Genomic DNA, 20,545 nt, shown 5'->3' with positions numbered 1-20,545 from the left:
TGAATGCCGGGATGCTGAGAAAGATGCTGAGTCGGCACACACTGGTGTGGAATCATCTATAGCTGCCATCGAAGCTCTCAGCGCTCAGTGTGCACCATAGGCCTCCTGCAAGGGAGGGGAAATGACCTGCCTCCACCGTCCTGACACACACTCCGTCTTCAGCTCGCTGCTTTTTTTTTTCTTCTTTTTTTTTTCTATAATTCAGCACTTTATGTATGGAGGCAAATTGAGGCGTTTTCATTCGGGTGACAAATCACTTCGGGGTGTCATCTGTCAACAGATCACAGGAACATTTGTGTGTGTGAGTATGAGAAAGAGTGTGTGTTTGGCTCAGGATCACATTCTTCAGCTGAATCGCAGAATGACAAAGCTGTTGAACGGAGAGTCAAGACACTTAGTCATCTGTTGGATAAATAGGTTTGGTTTAGATAGACCATGATGAGGATGATTGGAGTAACACATGGTGCTACACCATGATGCTTGCTGATGTAACACTGAAAACGCAAAAGAGGAACTTTTGTGTTTGAGAGTTGCTGCGTTCTTGGCCTTTACCAGCTTACCAGTTCATGACCAATGCGTAGTTACTTACAAAAAGTAAGTAACTAAACAAGAGTAACCAAGAAGAGAAGGGAAGGCTAACGTGTAATTTTTAAATGGCTATCTGGCCCCTTCCACAGACATGGTCGCTAAGATTGACATCGAAAAGGCCTTATGCCCCTCCCACAAATAACACAAAACATTAAGGTCAGTGGTGGCTCAAGTGGTTAAAGCTCTGGGTTGTTGAATGGAGGTTTCAAGCCCCAGCACTGCCAAGCTGCCACTGTTGGGCCCTTGAGCAAGGCCCTTAACACTGTCTGTTCCAGGGGTGCTTATTAGAAGGTGCATCATCATCAATCACCATTTTTTAGTTACTGTGCTACATTATTGGATTTTCAGTAGATTAAGTCACGGTGGATGCATCCTTGACATTTGGAAAGGTGATGAAATTTGATAATTATTGTTTGTGGTAGAAAATGTCAGTTATTTTAGGTTCACAAGTAATCATTTTGTATTATATGAGCAGGCTAAGATATGTTGTTGCTGTTATTTGATCCTCTATCTCGTGTTGGAACACCCCTGTACTACTCACTCACTCACTCACTCATTTTCTACCACTTATCCGAACTACCTCGGGTCACGGGGAGCCTGTGCCTATCTCAGGCGTCATCGGGCATCAAGGCAGGATACACCCTGGACGGAGTGCCAACCCATCGTAGGGCACACACACACACTCTCATTCACTCACGCAATCACACACTACAGACAGTTTTCCAGAGATTCCAATCAACCTACCATGCATGTCTTTGGACCGGGGGAGGTAACCGGAGTACCCGGAGGAAACCCCCGAGGCACGGGGAGAACATGCAAACTCCACACACACAAGACAGAGGCGGGAATCGAACCCCCAACCCTAGAGGTGTGAGGCAAACGTGCTAACCATTAAGCCACCATGCCCCCCAGGTCTGTATCAGTTAAGGGCAAATTACTTTCAGTATGTCCTGTGCAACTGTCTGACAAACAGTAATTTATTAGAGATATGCTAGTACAGGAGCCAGGGGAAGGTTATTACTGGTTATCAGGACAGATTAGAGTCTTCATTGTATTTTGATGAATGGAGCTAAGACATCCTACTGGCTTAAATCAAAAGATAAAATAAACTCCTTTATTTTGTCAAATATACATTATAGCAGAGTGAAATGATTTCTTCTCATAACCCAACATTGAAGGTTGGGCTCAGAGTGCAGGGCCAGTTATGATACAGCTCCCCTGGAGCAGTGAGGGTTAAGGGGCTTGCTCAAGGACGGTAACCATTGGAGATCATAATGGAGAGCAAGATTTGAATGTCTTTAGGTAGATGTTCTGTTATTGGCTAGGCAAGAATCTGTGTATTAATGGTGATGTGAGCAGCAACTGGAAGATTGTTAAAGGAACTTGAACACAGTAACACGAGGAGAAACATCTACAACACTTTACCATAGCCAAAAGGTTGAAAAGGTGTAACCAGATATTGTACGTGCTTTTCCCAGAAGACTGAAGACTACCAGATGGAAGGAGTGAAGGGATTGTCGTTGGACGCAGTATTACCCTAATAGACCTCTCGAGAGCCTTTTACAGAGTGGTACTTCAGTGGTTAAAGCTGGACTACTGATCAGACGGCTGGGAGTTCAAATCCCAAAACCACAATTCTGACAGTGAATGGTCTTTGGTCAAGGCTCTTAACTTTTAATTGGTCACTTGTATAAATGAGATAATGGTGGGTTGGATGACTAATCTTTAGTAGTTAACTAACCATCAATAGTTAAAGCAAACACTGCTTTATAACACGTTACTGTAACACAGTTACTTTTGACAGTAACTAATACTCTAACGCGTTTAAATATAGTAACTCCGAGTCGAGGCGAGAGCAAGACGAGTTTCTCAAAGTGGAAATATGCTCATTATTTCACTTTAGTTGAGCATAAAGACAAAAACCTTTTAGTCAAATGTAAGCTGTGTCTTTCTGGTTCGAAGGTCCTGTCCATTAATGGGAACATTAAAAAACGTTCTTTAAAAAACATTCTCTAAAACGTTACTTTTAACAGTAACGCTTTTTGGTGTAAAGTAATCAACAAAGTAATTAAGCTACTTTTTGAATGAAGTAACTAGTAACTGTAACTAGTTACTATTTCTTAGTAACTACATTAGCACAACACTGCTTTATGGCATTGCTAATTTTCAGCTGTTTTTGTATATGGATCTAATGGACCTGAATCAAAACCCTGAACCTTCTCTATTCCTCTCTATCATTCTGTTGTTTCATCTCAATGCTGTACGCTGTAATGTACAGTATGTGAACATTATTCTTGTCTCTCTCTTACCTAATGGCCAGTTCAGAGCGCAAATTGAAATCCTGCCCTCGAACAGGAATTAGAGCTCAGGAACATCTGTGAAAAGTGGGCTGAAAAGCTTTTTTGTTAAATCCCATCCACTGCTAAAACTACTGCCTTCGTCGCTTCGTCTCTTCATCTTATTCGCTGTGAAACTTGACTTGACTTGTCAGGCTGATTGTATTCTTTTTGTCATCATTATTTTCTCTCACAGAGGCAATGCTAACCCTCTGTGGTACAGAGATTCACTAGACAAGTCACTTCAAAGTGTATATAGTGTTGAATCATGGAGTCATGACTCTTTAGAGTTTGACAAAGCCTGAGTTGGGTTCAGCTTTAAGGCATTTACTTAAAATTTCTTCAGATTTTTATGTCTTCTTGGCATTTTCAATCAAGCAAACAGCACATTCTTTCATTCATTCATTCATTTTCTATCGCGTATCCGAACTACCTCGGGTCACGGGGAGCCTGTGCCTATCTCAGGCGTCATCGGGCATCAAGGCAGGATACACCCTGGACAGAGTGCCAACCCATCACAGGGCACACACACACTCTCATTCACTCACGCAATCACACACTAGGGACAATTTTCCAGAGATGCCAATCAACCTACCATGCATGTCTTTGGACCGGGGGAGGAAACCGGAGTACCCGGAGGAAACCCCCGAGGCACAGGGAGAACATGTAAACTCCACACACACACACAAGGCGGAGGCGGGACTCGAACCCCCGACCCTGGAGGTGTGAGGCGAACGTGCTAAGCCACTAAGCCACCATGCCCCCTCACATTCTATGTTGTGCTTGATTACTTTCCCACACGTTAATAAGTATTTTCTATTAACTACATAGAAAACAATGCAGTTTGGTTTACCTAATGTTGCTATTGTTGAGCGTAAAAAAAACTGTGTAGCGGATCATGTTTCCTTGGAGTCCAGGTTTAATCTGTTATTTGCTGAATCACTTTTAGCTATGAAAAAATAATGGTTAATTTTCTGTTAGAAAATAATGTTGCATGTATTGGATCTTTATTTCAGCGACACTTTATAATAAGTTAGCTTTAACTTGAAGAATCACATGAATTAACTGTAGACTTTACAGCATTAATAAACCGTCGGTAAAATAACAAAAATAACAAAATAACAAATCGCATGCTAATATTAATGCGCTCTTTCTAACAAGTTATTTGTTTCTATAGTAACAGCCCATTCACAATGACTTGGAAGAAGCTCCACATAATTTTATATCTATTTAACATTTATGGATTGAGCCTCCAGCATTGATGTTTTGTATGTCACGAACAGTCGCAAGCAGTGTCATCAAGTAACGGAGTACAAATACTTCGTTACCGTACTTAAGTAGAAATGTCACGTATCTGTACTTTACTTCTCTATTTAAATTTATGTCAACTTTCACTTTTACTCCACTACATTTCCTAGATAAAATGTATACTTTTACTCCGTTATATTTCCACTAAGCGTCTTCGTTACTTGTTACTACAAAATAAAATCAGAAGAAATGTGTGCGACTGCAATAAGGGAGGTTTGGTGAATCACTGCTCCTATATTGCATTACGCAGCTCCGCACGCGCTATTTCAGCGTAATGTTGCTAAAGGAGGAGGAAGCACAACTGAAACCGCCATGGAAGCACCTACTGGAGGACCTCCCGTTATCGTAGACGACCACCCCGACGATAGTGGTGAACTTGGTGAACAGGGTGAAGAAGATAAAGATTCTTCCTACCGGATGAAGTGCCTCTTATGCCTACTGAAAATCACTCAAATTTTACTTTTTACTTTTACTTCAAATACTTAAGTAAAATATTTAATTGTTAAAATATTTAATTACATTAAATATCAGAAAATGACTTTTGATACTTAAGTACAGTAAATATCAGATACTTTAAGACTTTTACTTGAGTAATATTCTAAAAGGTGACTTTCACTTCTACCAAAGTCTTTTTCTAGTACGATACTTGTACTTTTACTCAAGTATTGCTTTCTAGTACTTTATACAACACTGGTCGCTAGTGGAGTTTGCGTGTTCTTCCTGTGTATCGGGGGTTTCCTCAGGGTTTACTGGTTTCCTTCCCAAGTCCAAACACATGTGTTGTAGGCTTACTGTCATCTTTAAATTATGTGTGTATGTGTGCCTGTGTTTGTGTGTCTGTGATGAGTTAGCACCTTACGGGATAGGTTTCCTGTAACCCTGTGTAGGATAAGCACTACAGAAATTGGATGGATGGATGGATGGATGGCAAATAGCTGGAGTACAAAAGGAATAAAGTACTCAGGAATATGCTGTTATTGGAAAATTACCCACTATTGCTTCATATTGTTCAGCAATATGTTCAATGCGGAATATTTGGAATAGGGTCGGAATTCACCCGGATAGAACACCAGTTCACGTTGTCAGGGGGCACGGTGGCTTAGTGGTTAGCACGTTCGCCTCACACCTCCAGGGTCGGGGTTCGATTCCTGCCTCCGCCTTGTGTGTGTGGAGTTTGCATGTTCTCCCCGTGCCTCGGGGGTTTCCTCTGGGTACTCTGGTTTCCTCCCCCGGTCCAAAGACATGCATGGTAGGTTGATTGGCATCTCTGGAAAATTGTCCATATTGTCCATAGTGTGTGATTGTGTAAGTGAATGAGAGTGTGTGTGTGCCCTGCAATGGGTTGGCACTCTGTCCAGGGTGTATCCTGCCTTGCTGCCCGATGACACCCGAGGTAGTTCGGATAAGCGGTAGAAAATGAATGAATAAATGAATTTATATTTTGGGGAGACTGGAGAACTGTGAGAAACCCAAATGGATCAAAGTCTTGCTAGTTCAATGATCATTAATTTTCGACAAAGTTTCAAGAGAATTTGAACCCAGACTGATCTGGTCAAAGCTCTAGTTCTGTTCCTTTATCTCAGGATAAAGAAATATTTCAAGATGTCCAAAATGTCCTTTTTTATTCCAAAGCAAAGATTTCAGGGACGCATCTGGGTGTCTGGTTTGTGTGATGAAAAATGAATTTGATGTCTTTGTAAAGCGAGAGCGAGGACAGATTTCATTATAATGGTACTCCTGTATTTTATTACTGAAATATTGGAGCCGAAATAGCTCTTCACCCCTTTACGCCGTCTGCTGTATTGAAGAAGACACAGAGAGAAATGCAAAACAGAGTCGAGTAAAACGCACAGAAAACATGAGAAGGACTGCATAGAATAACTGTGTGATTTAGTGTCAATCACAAGATTTAATGTCTGTGTGCTGCATCATAATATATTGCAATTACCATAAAAATTGTGGCCGGAGAGCGACGCCAGGGCAGCACCGATTTCCGCACAGAGTGAGTTACTGCTGCTGAGAAAGGGAACATCGAGGCAATATGAGTGACTTAACTTTTTTTTCACCTTTTCAGGAGTGTTTCTGTGTCCACCCACGAGCAAGCTCACGTATGGACACAGCTGCTCGAAGCCTGACCTCATGTACTCCATTCCACCCACACAGCAGCTCCGAAACATCCAGCAGAGACTCACTAAAAGCTTCGGTTTTGTATCCGTGGCTCTTTCAGGCACGCTAATTTTCATTTGGTAACAATAGGAAGCAGCCCTGAGTGCAGGATTTAAACACCGAGGGGTGGCTTATCACACTCCTTTAAATGTCCTTTGCTCTTTAACAACAAAAAAGTACCGACTTTATGTATTCACAGTATTTAAAATTTTAGACACTTTTAGTCACATTTTTATTCCCGTACGTGCTACATGTATTTATTTTTTGCATTTCCTTTTAAGTTTTTCTTTTTCTTTTATTTATTTGCTTTTTTCTCACAATTTCTTTATTTTTTAACCTGGTTCGTTTATATGACTCATTGGCTTTAACTTGTGACTGTTTCAGATTTTTATGTATACATTTATGTACTGTATTTTCTTGTGTTTAACATATGATAATTTCAAATGATTCATTTATTTTACAAATGATTCATCTGAATTTGCATATATTTTATTTCCACATGATTGATTTATTTTTTCATGTGATTCTTTCACATGATTCACTGATTCACACTTGATTGATCTGTTTTCGCATGTGTTTTACATTTATTTTTACATGTGATTCTTTCACATGATTCACTGATTCACATTATTCACCTGTTTTCACACGTGTTTTTGACATTCATTTTTATATGTGATTCTATTGCATGATTCACTGATTCACATGATTCATATGTTTTTGTATGTATTTTATTTCCACGTGATTTATTTACTTTTTCATGTGGTTCTTTTACATGATTCACAGATTCACATATGATAGGCAGATCGTGGCCTAATGGTTAGAGAGTCTGACTCCTAACCCTAAGGTTGGAGGTTCGAGTCTCGGGCCGGCCACAACTGAGGTGCCCTTGCTCCCAGGGTGCTGCAGCATAAATGGCTGCCCACTGCTCCGGGTGTGTGTTCACGGTGTGTGTGTGTTCCCTGCTGTGTGTGTGCACGTTGGATGGGATAAATGCAGAGAACAAATTCTGAGTATGGGTCACCGTACTTAGCGGTACGTCACATCACTTTCACTTTCATCTGTTTTTACATTAATTTTTACATGTGATTCTTTTACATGATTCACTGATCCAGACATGATTCATCTGTTTTTGCATTTGTTTTCACATTAATTTTTACATGTGATTCTTTTACATGATTCACTGATCCAGACATGATTCATCTGTTTTTGCATTTGTTTTCACATTAATTTTTACATGTGATTCTTTTACATGATTCACTGATCCACACATGATTCATCTGTTTTTGTATGTTTTCACATTCATTTTTACATGTGATTCTTTTACATGATTCACTGATCCAGACATGATTCATCTGTTTTTGCATTTGTTTTCACATTAATTTTTACATGTGATTCTTTTACACGATTCACTGATCCAGACATGATTCATCTGTTTTTGCATTTGTTTTCACATGAATTTTTACATGTGATTCTTTTACATGATTCATTGATCCAGACATGATTCATCTGTTTTTGCATTTGTTTTCACATTAATTTTTACGTCATTCTTTTACACGATTCACTGATCCAGACATGATTCATCTGTTTTTGCATTTGTTTTCACATTCATTTTTACATGTGATTCTTTTACATGATTCACTGATCCAGACATGATTCATCTGTTTTCGCATTTGTTTTCACATTAATTTTTACATGTGATTCGTGTGAATCAGTGAATCACGTGAAAGAATGGTTATGTGGTTGGTTACAAATGATTCATTTCGTATCACAGAGAATTCCCATGATGCTACGTGTGCTTCACTTCACTACATTACACTATGAAATACACATTATTTAAAAAACAACATGATTCTTTAAGTATTCATTTGTAAATGCAGAAGGAAGCATGAATAACAATGCATTTGTGTGTTTATTCTTGTACCAGGTCACAAAATCACGCAAACACACTTCAGATAAATAACCTAGCTTTTTTTGCTAGCACTCTCATGCGCTCTTCAGCCCAACCCTGGACCACACTCCTGGTAAGGAGCTTCTACTCCAAAACGAATCTGACAAAAGCTAACGCTCCTCACTCTGTGTGGTGTGTGTTTGATCCTGTCCAAGTGCTGTTCTCTCAGGATGTCAGTTCCAGGAGTCCAGTTTGCCTGAAGTGCTCCTTAATTGAATTACACATGGATGGCTTATTTGAAAGCCTAAGACAAATCCGTGGTTGAACCAACAGGGAACGATAAGTGTCCTTGGCAGCTGGAAAAAAAAAAACTTTCCTCTCATTAGACCAAGTGCAGCAGAGAATCAGCTGTTAATTCATGTTTGACCTTTTGTTCATTTCAGCACTCGATCTCAGGCGTCTTTAAAGAGATTGTGAAAGACAAGCAAACATAAGAGACATTTATTACAAGCTCGTGAATGAACTCGTCACCTTACGTTGTTGTCGAACGTGGTTTCTTTGGCTGAGAAAACTATCTGTCTCTCATTGCTACAAGACATTATCTGTTTAATGATCCGAATATTCGTGTCTGTATTTGGATTTCAGCCAGAAAACATCAGAGGGAAAATAACCCAGATGTATAAACACCGGCTCTGAGTAAATACTATCTCCTACAGTCCATCAATCTCAGCTACATCACTTCATAATCAGTCTCAACTAGAGATGTCTTTAATCCTATTGTAGGGCTCTTCGAGAGATGGGACACGGAAAAAAAAGGGCACAGAGGCGGTGTGAGAGATAACAAGAAATGAGGTATTTATTTCCTCACTCACTTAAAGAAAAAAACCAGAACTTTGGAAGGCAGAAAACTGAGTCCTTCCTGTAGGGGCGGTTGGGCAGAGAACCAGGCTCCACAACCCGGTAGCAAGAGGAGGACGGCAGGAGAATAATACAGCGGCCCTCCCAGGATATTAGCAAGGCTCAGCCAGCAACGTGGAGTCCCAGGTCAGTTGGATGTCTCTGGAAAAAAAAAGGGAAGAAAAGATAACCAACATTAGTTCCGTTTAGCACGCCCCCCTTTCCTTTCTTCAGTCGCTGAGCCTTGCTTCCTGCTGTGCTTTCCTCCTGGAGGGTGAATGCTCCAGCGGCGCTCCTGATTGGTCCGGGATTTTCGGCGGGAGTTTCGGCCGCTCCGCCCCTCTCTCACTTGCCGCGGTGCTGACCAAGGTGCTGGAGATCGGGGGCTCGCGGTTAGTGCCGCTGGCCAGGGTGCTGAACCACCGCCTGTTCCACTCTCCCGCTTCCGGGTTGCCGATGCCGTGGGCGAAGAGCGTTTTTTCCTCCGTGTGTGTGCGGTGGTGCACGTGCCGCCGTCACAGGTCCCCCCCCTTTGCTCTGAGCCCCCACCTGGTAGTAACCATCCCCAGAGAGCATAGCGCCGCGAGAGGCCATCGGCGTTCCCGTGCCGGCTCCCGGCTCGGTGTATGACCTGGAACGAGAAATCTTGTAAAGATAAGAACCATCTCGTTACCCTGGCATTGGTGTCCTTCGCCTTGGCCATCCAGAGTAGAGGGGCATGGTCTGTCACCAGGGTGAAGTGTCGCCCTGCCAGGTAGTACCGGAGATCCTCCACAGCCCACTTGATGGCCAGGGCTTCTCGTTCCACTGCAGCGTAGTTTCTCTCAGCGGGGGTCAACTTCCGGGAGATAAAGAGGACCGGGTGTTCTTCTCCCTCGAACTCCTGTGACAGGACGGCTCCCAGCCCTGTTTCAGACGCATCCGTCTGCAGCGAAAAGGGGCGACCAAAATCGGGGTTCCGTAGTACTGGCTGGGTGGTGAGGGCCTCCTTGAGCTGGCGGAACGCCTGTTCTGTGCCGTCCGTCCAGTGCACCTGGTCCGGCTGGCCTTTCTTGGTGAGGTCTGAAAGAGGGGCAGCTAGAGAGGAGAAGTTAGGCACAAAGCGTCTATAATAGCCCGCTAATCCTAAAAAGGCCCGTACCTGTTTCTTTGACGTGGGTCGAGGGTACTCTCTCACGGCCTGGACCTTCTTCTCCTGGGGCTTTAGGAGTCCCCGGCCGATGCAGTATCCCAGGTACTGGGCCTCGGACAGGCCCAGGTGGCACTTGTGGGGGTTTGCCGTAAGACCAGCTGTTCGGAGGGCCCCCAGAACCTCCCCCAGGTGGAATAGGTGATCGGACCAGGTGGAGGAATGGATTACTACATCGTCCAGGTAGGCAGCAGCGAAGGCGCGGAGGGGTCGGAGGACGATGTCCATGAGGCGCTGGAAAGTGGCCGGGGCCCCGTGTAGGCCGAACGGAAGGACCCGGTACTGCCAGTGGCCATGGGCGGTGCTGAAGGCGGTCTTTGGCTTCGCCTCTGGCGCCAGGGTGACTTGCCAATAGCCCTTTGTCAGGTCAAGGGTGGAAATAAACCGGGCCTTCCCCAGCCGCTCCACCAGATCATCAACTCGAGGGAGGGGATAGCTGTCGAAGTCTGAAATCTGGTTGAGCCTCCGGAAGTCGTTGCAGAGGCGGATGGACCCATCTGGTTTAGGCACCAGCACGATGGGGCTGGACCAGGGGCTGGCAGATTCCTCGATAATCCCCTCTTTCAGCATGCGTTCTACTTCCTCTTCAATAGCCTGGCGTCGAGCTTCTGGGACCCTATATGGTCGCAGTCGAACCACCATCCCAGGAGGGGTCCTGATCTCGTGATGTACCAGTGCCGTGCGTCCTGGCTGGGATGAGAAGACATCCGCAAACTGGTCCAGGAGCTCTGTGAGGTCGTGCTGCTGGGCTGGTGTGAGATCCTCTCCCCTCCGCACTAGGGCCCGTTCTTGGGGAGCTGTGTGAAGGGAGGCAAACGCAGACACCACAGCCGGCGGGGGAATCCATTTTTTTAAAAGGTTGATGTGATATAGTTTGGTGTCTGCACGCTTACCTGGCTGTTGCAGCCGATAGTTCACCGGTCCCACCTTTTCGAGGACAGTGTACGGGCCCTGCCACTTTGCCAGGAACTTACAGGCGGCACTGGGAATGAGGAGCATTACTTGGTCCCCAGGGCGAAGTTCCCTCGCCTGGGCGGGCCGATTGTACGTCCTCTGTTGTGCTCGTTGGGCCTCCTCAAGGTGCTCCTTCACGATGGGCCCCACACGCTCGATACGGGTCTGCATGTCCTGGACGAATTCAATGACGGAGCGGAAGGGGGAGGGTTGCTCCTCCCAGGCCTCCCGGGCAACATCCAGCATGCCCCGCGGCCGCCGCCCAAACAGGAGCTCAAAAGGGGTGAAGCCTGTGGACGCCTGGGGTGTTTCCCGGATTGCAAAGAGGACGTATGGAAGGAGGAGGTCCCAATTCCGTCCTTCCTGGTCTACCACCTTCCGTAGCATACGTTTCAGGGTCTGGTTAAAACGTTCCACCAAGCCATCTGTCTGGGGGTGGTAGACAGACGTCCTCAGGTGTTTGAGCTGCAAGAGCCGACACAGATCCATCATTAATTTAGACATAAAGGGCGTACCTTGGTCGCTGAGGATGTCTTTAGGGATCCCGACTCGGCTGAAGAGCAGGAGCAGTTCTCTGGCCACGCTCTGTGAGGTGGCCTTCCGAAGCGGGACCGCCTCGGGGTAGCGGGTAGCGTAGTCCACCATCACCAGAATGTATTCATGGCCCCGGGCAGACTTTGGAAGCGGCCCGATGAGGTCCATGCCAAGCCTCTCAAAGGGGACGCCAATGATAGGAAGGGGAATAAGGGGGGCCGGAGCTGGTTTCAGGGGAGAGGTCCGCTGGCACGTGGCGCAGGCCCTGCAAAAGCCCAGGACCTCGGCGTTCATGCCCGGCCAGGTGAATCGGTCCCGCAGTTTCTCTAGTGTGTTCTTGGGTCCCAGATGGCCCCCCAAGGGGTGAGTGTGGGCTAGGTGGAGCAGAGGCGGGGTACGTTGGCGTGGCACCACCAGTAGGTCGCAAGGTTCTCCTCTCCTATCGGTGTGAAAATAAAGTAGCCCATTCCTCACCAGGAAGTACGAGGGGGGAAGTGGCCGGGCAGGGTTGGTGTTGACTCCCTCCACCTGCAGGACCTGACCCCAGCAGTGCTTCAGCCGGTCATCCTCCTTCTGCTCTTTTCCAAAACCTCTCTCCTGGGTGGCCTGTTGAAACAGTGAAGAAATAGGGTTAACCTGCGGCTGGGGCTCACCTGGAGAGGAGTCGCTGGCGTCTCTGTCACCCCGAGCCATGCACGCCCGGCGGTCCCGGCCCTTCTGCTTCTGTTCCAGCCCACCCTTGGCAGTGGCCTTCAGGGCGGCAGCAAACCCCGGCCAGTCGTGTCCCAGTAGGAGGGGGACCGGGAGATCTGGGATAAGTCCGATGAGGAGTGGCCACTCTCCTGCTTTGCTACGGATCTTGACCTGTGCGGTAGGGACAGAACGGGCATCGCCATGGACACACGAGACCGCGAGAGTCCCCACCGACTTTATGGGGGCAGGGAGTACAGTGGGCCGGGCCAGCGTGACTGTACTCCCCGAATCCAGGAGCGCCGACACCGGGCGGCCATTTACCTCCACGGTAAGGCGGGCCCCCTTTGGAATGGTGGGGGTGTGTAGGCCACAACTCGCGAGCCATTGTTTGGGGGCCTGAGTTGGGGCTCTGAGGTCCGGTTCGGTGGGCATAGGCTCATCAACCGGTCCCAGGGTGGGGCGGCTATCCAGAGGTCTCCTCTCCCAGATCCGTTCGGACACTGGCTGTTGTCGGGGCTGGGGGTGGCGGGCGCTGGCCTGGAAGTCTCTTCGAGCATCCCGACCCATTTCTAGGGTGGCCTTGGCATGTTCCAGGGTGTTCAGAAGGTCCTTGGTGTCCTCTGGGCCCTTCAGCCCAACAGCCTTCCGCTCTTCGGCCGGCAGCGCTCGTAGGAACCGGTCCATGGCCACTCTTTCCGTGACCTCTTTGGCCGTTAGTCGATCACTCTGCAACCAGCGCCGGGTGATACGCAGCAGTTCATCCATCTGGGGGCGAGGATTGCTAGTTGGATCATACCGCCACCTATGGAAATCTCCGGCTGCCGTGACATGGGATCGACCACAGCGGACCAGAATTTCCTCTTTCACCGTTTCATAGTCTCGAGCGTTTCCTGGATCCAACGCGTAATACGCCAATTGGGCATCTCCACTGAGCAATGGGGCTAGGGCATCGGCCCAGTCTCGCTTGGGCCAACCCTCCCGGTCTGCGGTGCGCTCGAAGGTATCCAGGAACGCCTCCACATCGTCTCCGGCGCCGAGTTTTGTGAGCCTGCGCAGAGCGTCATGGCCGGGATCAGGGAGGGGAATTGATGCGGCGGGGGGCCCCCGCCGAAGTTCCAATAGCTCCTCTGTGGCCTTCTTGACACTCTTGGCCAGCTCCTGGGTGACTTCGTGCTGATGGAGACTGGCCTGCATGAGATGTTGCAGCACCTGCCCCACAGAGGGCTCCGGTGCTGCTTCCGTGTCCGCTGCCCGCATTCTCCACCAGTGTAGGGCTCTTCGAGAGATGGGACACGGAAAAAAAAGGGCACAGAGGCGGTGTGAGAGATAACAAGAAATGAGGTATTTATTTCCTCACTCACTTAAAGAAAAAAACCAGAACTTTGGAAGGCAGAAAACTGAGTCCTTCCTGTAGGGGCGGTTGGGCAGAGAACCAGGCTCCACAACCCGGTAGCAAGAGGAGGACGGCAGGAGAATAATACAGCGGCCCTCCCAGGATATTAGCAAGGCTCAGCCAGCAACGTGGAGTCCCAGGTCAGTTGGATGTCTCTGGAAAAAAAAAGGGAAGAAAAGATAACCAACATTAGTTCCGTTTAGCACGCCCCCCTTTCCTTTCTTCAGTCGCTGAGCCTTGCTTCCTGCTGTGCTTTCCTCCTGGAGGGTGAATGCTCCAGCGGCGCTCCTGATTGGTCCGGGATTTTCGGCGGGAGTTTCGGCCGCTCCGCCCCTCTCTCACTTGCCGCGGTGCTGACCAAGGTGCTGGAGATCGGGGGCTCGCGGTTAGTGCCGCTGGCCAGGGTGCTGAACCACCGCCTGTTCCACTCTCCCGCTTCCGGGTTGCCGATGCCGTGGGCGAAGAGCGGTTTTTCCTCCGTGTGTGTGCGGTGGTGCACGTGCCGCCGTCACACTATATATACAGTTCTTATTATTTATTTGCACCTTGTCATGACAAACAGCTAATTTAGGTGTTTCTAGTCCCAAAATATTGTACCATCTCTTTCCACATTGACAAAGTTGTCTATAACGATATTGATATTGTCTATAAAGCCTCTATAATGATCACAGAAAAAGGTTAGAGGGGCGTGGCCTAATATTGTAATGAGTAATGAAGAGTATTGTAATGAGAAATGTCCCAGGCACTTACTAAGGTACTCATACCTCAGGGCTGGAAGGTTGATTCCCGGCTTCACCCTATGTGTGTGTGTGTGTGTGTGTGTGTGTGTATGTGTGGAGTTTGCATGTTCACTCTGTGCTTTGCTGGTTACCCTTTTCCAGGTTCTTTAATTTCCTTCCTCAGTTCAAAAACATGCGTTGTAGGCTGATGGGCATCTGTAAATTGTCTGTAGCATGTAAGTGTGTGTGTGTGTGTGGGTGTGTGTGTGTGTGTGTGTGCCCTGTGATGGACTGGTGCACCTCCCGGGGTGTCCACCACCTTGTACTCTGGTGATAGAATCCAGGTTTCTGAGACACAGCGTAGGATAAGCAGTGCAGAAGATGGATGGATGGATGGATGGATGGATGGATGGATGAAGGATAAATGGTTGAGTAATGCTGAAAATCTGAGTGTATATGTCTACAGGAGGGTTGAGAGTGCTGTTGATTAGAGTTCATTGTGCATAGAAAAGACCTGCTTTTAGAATTTAGCCACTTTAGCCACAAAGAATTTAGCCACAAAGTGTCCTCCCTATTGTCTTCTCTTTAGTGTGTTCTTTCTCACTCCCTCTCTCCATCTCTCTCTCTCTCTCTCTCTCTCTCTCTCTCTCTCTCTCTCTCTCTCTCTAATTCTCTCAGGATCCATTCATTTTCGCCTTTCTTCTTTGCATTAACTCAGCCTTACTTCCTTTGTATTCTATTCATCTCTTCATTTTCTTCATTTAAAAATGTCCTTGGTGGTCTATATTTCTGCTCTATATCTCTCCTTTGGCACTTTCTTTCTCTTTTAAAGCTCCAGAGATCAGATGATTGCTGGTGCTATCGAAGTAGGTTAATGCTTGTCTTGTGGATTCAATATATATATAATGCAAAGCAAAAACATCTGCATGCGGTCTTGCATGATCCCTGTACAAGCTCCACCAATCCCAGTCGTCCTTCCCACACAATCTAGTCTGGGAAAGCTAATCTAACTCTACTTCTGTGGTCTGTCAATCAAGAGTGCTCATTAGAATATTAAGCCACGCCCCATTACACTTCTCAGAAGTTCATTCATTCATTTTCTACCGCTTATCCGAACTACCTCGGGTCACGGGTAGCCTGTGCCTATCTCAGGCGTCATCGGGCATCAAGGCAGGATACACCCTGGATGGAGTGCCAACCCATCACAGGGCACACACACACACTCTCATTCACTCACGCAATCACACACTAGGGACAATTTTCCAGAGATGCCAATCAACCTACCATGCATGTCTTTGGACCGGGGGAGGAAACCGGAGTACCCGGAGGAAACCCCCGAGGCACGGGGAGAACATGCAAACTCCACACACACAAGGCGGAGGTGGGAATCAAACCCCCAACCCTGCAGGTGTGAGGCGAACGTGCTAACCACTAAGGCACCGTGCCCCCTCTCAGAAGTTTATTAATGTTATTAATACGTACACTTCAGAATTACAAACAACAAAGAGACTATGGAACAAAACATAGTAACAAATTTTAGATGATTTGCACAGAAAAAACAGACCAAACTTAAAAAAAAAAAAAAAAAAAGATGTCCGTTGTGCTAGGACGTCCATGAAGATGTTGCTCGTGTTGATTCGCAAGTTTCAGAGAGTACTAAACCTTCAACATGATGGAAGAAAGTACAGTTTCTATACTGAATGACAGGTTTTTGTCCATTTTTTTTCTCAATACAGCTCATTACTATCTTTTTTCACTAGTCCTTTTTTATTTATGTCTATCAGCAAACATTCTATGCATCTTGAAGATGTTTCCAGCATGAAAATAGCTTGAATTTGAGCAAAATTCCATTATAAAATTCAATTCCTATATTGGGGGGGCACGGTGGCTTAGTGGTTAGCACGTTCGCCTCACACCTCCAGGGTTGGGGGTTCAATTCCCGCCTCCACCTTGTGTGTGTGGAGTTTGCATGTTCTCCCCGTGCCTCGGGGTTTCCTCCGGGTACTCCGGTTTCCTCCCCCGGTCCAAAGACATGCATGGTAGGTTGATTGGCATCTCTGGAAAATTGTCCGTAGTGTGTGATTGTGTGCCTTGATGCCCGATGATGCCTGAGATAGGCACAGGCTCCCCGTGACCCGAGGTAGTTTGGATAAGCGGTAGTAAATGAATGAATGAATGAATGAATTCCTATATTATTAGCAAGCGAGCTAACTTTACTAAGCTAAGCTAGCTTTGCTTTTGTAGCAGAAGAGGATCAAGCGCTGATGCCGGATAATAAAAAAAAATAAATCTGTCCTTTCTCACAGAATATCTGTATTATTTCCCGTCACACTTCTATTTTTCTTGTCTACACAATGTTCTTTCATTCTTTATTCGGTTCTCACTATCTGTTTCCTGCTGCGTGGATGTCTACTACTACACCGAGGGGTGAATAAAAAAAATCAGACGTGGCTGAGACGGCTGCTGAGGCGACGGACTCGGTGTCGGATGCGGGTGTGTCGTGTAAAGCCGTGATAAAAATAACACTATTTTTGACTCGCAGCAGCTCGCTGATAAAAGAGAGAAAGCTTCTTGGGTTGTTTGTACAGAGAAGTTTTGAAAGTAAAGTACAGGATGTGTCTTTCATGACACCCGGTGTTTATTCTTTCGGATTATTCAAACTTTAACACAAACCTACAGCAGATACAGACACTGTAAAATACTTAAACTTAAGTATTAAAATACTTCAGTTCATTTTAGATTTCGATTTTTTAAATGAAATTTAAATCGTTCACCAACTTGTGCGTTAAACGTCATTCTCCTTGACTCGTATGTTACAGTTAATTTTTTAACTTTGGTAAAACATTTTGAAACTTTTCACAAGTTTTTAGTTTCCTGAAGCTCTTTGTAAGGAAAAAGTTCTCTCTTAGGGGCTTTTTTTCATGCGTTTTCTGTGATCCGATCCGATGGTAAAAAGACCAGGTCTAAATGCCCTCCGAAACGTTTTCGAGACGGATATAAATCCGATCGCACAAACCCCTTCAGGAGGTGGTCTGGGATGCGTTTCAGATGAAACTGGACAGGTGTAAATGAATGTGGTTGTTCAAGCCACATACGTCAGCGCTATACTCCTCCCAAACGGAAGTACGTCACTCGCAGGTGATCTTTCACCCAGGCGTCTCGTCGGGTCTTAAAACGCGCTGCTGCCACCAGCAAAAGCGCAGCAAACATTAAATGCTGTTTTTTGTAACATAACCGTCGTAACAGGTTTTTTCGTCTTCTTTTTGATTGCGTTCTGAAAACCGCGTACACCAAAGTGTGTTCCATTTCAATTACCCCGGAAATGAGGTCAAATACATTTTCATTTTAGGCGGGAGCAGAAAGATCGGATCGATATCCGATTCGCCGAGACGCATTTATGTGAACTAATGTAAATGAAACAGTTTAAACAAATCAGATAGCTATCGGATCAGAGACAACACATGAAGTGACCGGGTGTAAAAAGGCCCTTAGAATCATGTTGTTATCATGGATGCTATGTTTTTTCTATAGTTTTCTGTTTTAACAACCATGCACACCAACCCTCTTTCCACTCGGCATCGGAATACTATCACTTCTGGATCACCTACGGCACATTTCGGGTTTACTTCCTGGATAGCGCTAATATATATTGCAAATAAAGAAGCTACATAGTTAAGTACCGTCAGTTCATCCCTGAGGTACCAAACCGTTGCTTTGTGTAGCTGATTTGTTTACGACTCCTTCCCTGTTTGTTTCCGATTCCTGACTTTGTATTTTACCCTCATTGGATTTGTTTGGCTTGCGGTTTGTCTGTTCTGGATTACGGAATTTTTGCCCATGTACTTTAAACTCTGCCTCTGTTTAACGTTGTTTGGATTTAATGCTTTTATTATCACCTGTTGCATACAGCACACGGATCCTGCACCTACTTCATTACACCGAAACACCTGTGCAGATCTTCATAATTCATTTATTTATTTATTTTTATTTTTTTTGCAATAAAAGCTTTATATTTGAATAATCTGTGAGTTAAGGTTTGTTTTTCTGCTCAGTATCTTTCACAGCTCCTTCTCTCAGACATCGATCAGAAGTCAATCAGATGTTATCCAGCTGTGTGATAGTGATCTCGAGTGAACGCATTCGTTTTTTTTTCCTCTCTTAACCCATTTAGAAAAGAGGTAAGTTCAAGTAGCAAGGTTATTCTTTTCATTCACTTCCAAGGTCTTTTTCTTGAATACGTATGTATCCATCTCCGTATTTCTTATTTAAGCTTTCTTATTTTCTTGATATCACCACTAACCAGAACGTATTATTTCTGTCAGGACCACTGTCAAATGAGAATTTATTAGATGATATGCATACAGTTAGTGTTGGCGGTATGGTTTTGTTCTGGGCAGGAATCCACGCGCCCGTCCGTGCGCATGCATGGACCGAGCGGGGAGAGCAGCGACTAGAAAATAGAATAGACCCCCCCTATAACAGAACCATTAATCATGCATAGAGTTTTTTTTTTTTTTTTTGGCAAATAAACAAATAAATGGATAAATAATTAAATAATTAGAGAGAGGGAGAGAGAGAGAAAAATATGTGGAGATTTAAGACGTGACTGGTACAACGAACACAGGTTCCGGCATGGTGGAGTCGGGGTTGGAGGAGGGAGTTTAAATCGCAGCAGCAGCGACGCACTAGAAGTGGTTCTATGAATGGGAATAAATTTTTTTTTTCTTTTATTTATTTGAAAGGGACAATGCACATCAATCAACATTTTTTGTTTACACTCAAAGTGTAAATGTGCCAGAATTAGCTGAAGAGCTATTTTTCATCTGCAGTCCCTTGGCAGGTCAACACAGTATCATAGTACAAAAATTAAATACATGAAAAACACAAAACAGATTAAAACACTAAATAGATAATAATAAGTACAATACAAAAATGGACAGTACCAAAGATAAAATAAGTTAACTATTGATGATTGCAATTTTGAGTGTTTTTAATCCATTTCTTGAGTTTGAGTTTAAATGATGAATAGCTGGAGCTCTTTCTGAGTTCAGCAGGGAGACAATTCCAATAATTTGAGGCCCGTACTGAAAAGACTGTTTGACCAAACTTACTTCGCTTATACTGTATAACACAGTCTCCCCTGGTAGCTGCCCTATTTGCCCTATCACTGTTATTCCTCAGTTTTATAACTTCACGCAGTGGTGCGGGTGCAAGCCCATGTAAAATTTTAAAAATGAGACAGGCATCATGATAATGTGAGAAATTGTTAAAATTGAATAAGTTGTATTTAGTAATAATATTACAGTGATGATGACTGATAGGTTTTTGATCTAATATTTTTAAATGGTCGGGTTACATGGATGTCATAACCGGATTGGTGCACGTCATGGACGGCTGATTAACAGCTTATGCACGCTTGATGACGTGGCCTGCCAGAACTAACCCGATGCTTGTTTATCATGGGTTTATCTTGTTGTTTGTCAGTTTTTATTCATGTGTGAAATTCTTCTTCATTCACAGGAAGAGGCTTAGAAGAGCAGCACCTACACCTACAGAGAAGTGTTTTTATGAGGCACAGAACACACCAGAATCCTAAATGTTTGACCAAATACAAAAAGCCAAAATGGAAATTTGGCAAAACTTTAAAGGTGATCAAAATGTTAGAGAGAGAAACAAACGAAGTATCAAAACTCCGATCATTTGTTCCTTGTATGTCAGAGAGGTTTAGATTAATCGTTTGGTCTCATCTGTGTTCTTACAGTCTTTATTGCAATGATGATTATGTAGAAAATAATAAAAATTATTCAAAATCTCTTATTTATTTAATTATTTAATTATTATTATTTTTTTTTTTAAAATAAATACTGTGTGAAAGCTATT

This window comes from Tachysurus vachellii, chromosome 20, assembly GCF_030014155.1.
Source record: "Tachysurus vachellii isolate PV-2020 chromosome 20, HZAU_Pvac_v1, whole genome shotgun sequence".
Classification (NCBI taxonomy): Eukaryota; Metazoa; Chordata; class Actinopteri; order Siluriformes; family Bagridae; genus Tachysurus; species Tachysurus vachellii.
The sequence above is the reverse complement of the archived record's forward strand: the minus strand, read 5'-3'. Positions refer to the sequence as shown.